This window comes from Pteropus vampyrus, unplaced genomic scaffold, assembly GCF_000151845.1.
Source record: "Pteropus vampyrus isolate Shadow unplaced genomic scaffold, Pvam_2.0 Scaffold109, whole genome shotgun sequence".
NCBI lineage: Eukaryota > Metazoa > Chordata > Mammalia > Chiroptera > Pteropodidae > Pteropus > Pteropus vampyrus.
The window spans coordinates 2,634,415-2,636,510 of record NW_011888890.1 but is presented as its reverse complement, the minus strand read 5'-3'; positions in this window follow the sequence as shown (position 1 = coordinate 2,636,510).

Sequence of the window (2,096 nt, the reverse complement as noted above, 5' to 3'; positions counted from 1 at the left end):
TAGGGTGACTTAAGGGTGTATTTGTGAGGGATTCCCAGTGATTTACTGGAGGGTGAGAGCCAGCAAAGCAAAACTGTTTTGTCCAGTTTAGAAAATAAAATGCAAAGACCCAGCATGATGCTTTGTTTATTATTTTTCGTTAAAGAAAATATTTTCCATAGAACTGGACACTACATGAAATGTAAAAAGGGGGTGGGGAAGAAGAAACCTAAAACCAATGTAAATTGGAAGCAAACTAGTGTTCATTTCCTGTGGAGGAATTTTATATTTTTTAATGGAGTTACTGTGGCTTTTTATTTCAGTATGAGGTGAAGAGTCAAAGCATGAGGATTTAAGGCTTCCAAGTGTGTGTCGTTATATGAACAGATCCTTAAATTTGCCAGTGCGCCCCAGGCACTGCTCCTGCATAACTAACGTCTCACTGCCAGGGCCAGGGCTGAGGGCCCTTTGACTCCCCTGGAAGTTATGCAGGGATAAGGGGAGTGTCAGGAATGCAGGATTAGGCCCCATAATTGAGGCTGTCATTAGCTGAAGAGGCAGGAGGGTTTGTGAGCCTTTCCAAGTTTGCATTTATTACGGCATGAAGATATGGCTCCTTTGGTATAAAGGGGGTAGGACGGGTTTATGCAAGTCGGCAATATTTTCTTCTCTCTCTCTCTCTTTCTCTAAGTTGGCTGGTTCTGTAACATTCATTATGCTCTCCTTAATAGATCCCAGAAATGCTGAAATAGTCCTTTAGAGGAAGCATTCACTTGAAACAACAAAAGATTAGAGAGACCTTAAAAACGTTGGATTTTCTTTACCTTTTGAGGAAGGCCAGCTGGAACCTTCTGAAATTATTCCTATTCAGTGTGCAGCCAGAAACAGTACTGATGGTGAAGATGAAATATTATTTTTGTAAATCACATGTAGATGCAGCAATGCCATTAAATCACACACACCTTACTGGATGGTGGGAATAGAGACTATGGCCAAGGCTGAGGATTAGGCTACAGCATAAGCAGGCTGAGAGAGTCTAAAGAGAACAAATGGCCTGCGACCATTCTTGCATATGCGACATACATGCAAGTGGCATTCTGTGTATACCCATTCTTTTTTTAATTTAACCTTTTTATTATAGTAAAATATAAGTGACATAAAATTTGTCATTTTAATCATTTTAAGTGTATAATTCAATGGCATTAAATACATTCTCATTGCTATGCAGCCATCACCTGAGCTTTTTTATCGTCCCCTAAGAAACTCCGTATCTGTTAAACAATAACTCCCCTTTCCAGCGCCCCTTCCAGCTCCTGGTAACACTATTCTACTTTCTGTCTGAATCTGACAATTTCAGGTACGTCATATAAGTGGAATCGTACAGTATTTGTCCTTTTGTGTCTGGCTTAGTTTACTTAGCATAATGTCTTTAAGGTTCATCTATGTTATGGCATGTATCAGAATTTTCAGGTTGAATAACATTCCATTGAATGCATATACCACATTTTGTTTATCCATTCATCCATTGATGAACACTTGGATTGCTTTTACCTTTTGGTTATTGTGAATAATGCTGCTATTTATATGGGCGTATGAATATCTCTTTCAGATCCTAATTTCGGTTATTTGGAGTACACATCCAGGAGTGGAGTTGCTGTGTCATATGGTAGTTCCATTTCTAATTTTTTAAGGAACTGCTTTCTTGTTTTAAGGAACTGTTTTCCATAATGATTATACTATTTTACATTCCTACCAGCTGTGCACAAGGATCCCAATTTCTCTACATGCTCACCAACACTTATTATTTTCTTTCTTTTTTTTTTTTTCCAGTAGTAGCCATCCTAAAGGGTGCAAGGTGGTATCTCACTGTGGTTTTGATTTGCATTTTCCTGATGATTAGTGATGTTGAGTCATGTGATTGCATGCAAATATCTGTTGGAGCTCCTGTTTTCAATTCTTTGGGGTGTATACCTCGGCGTGGAAGTATGCACCACTCAAACACTGAAGCTGCACCCCAAGGACTTGCTAGGCAATTATTTGGGTAGGTGACTACAGATCTTTGAAAATCTAATAAAACTTTCATTAATCAGTATTCTTAGAGCTAGCAATTCAAAGCT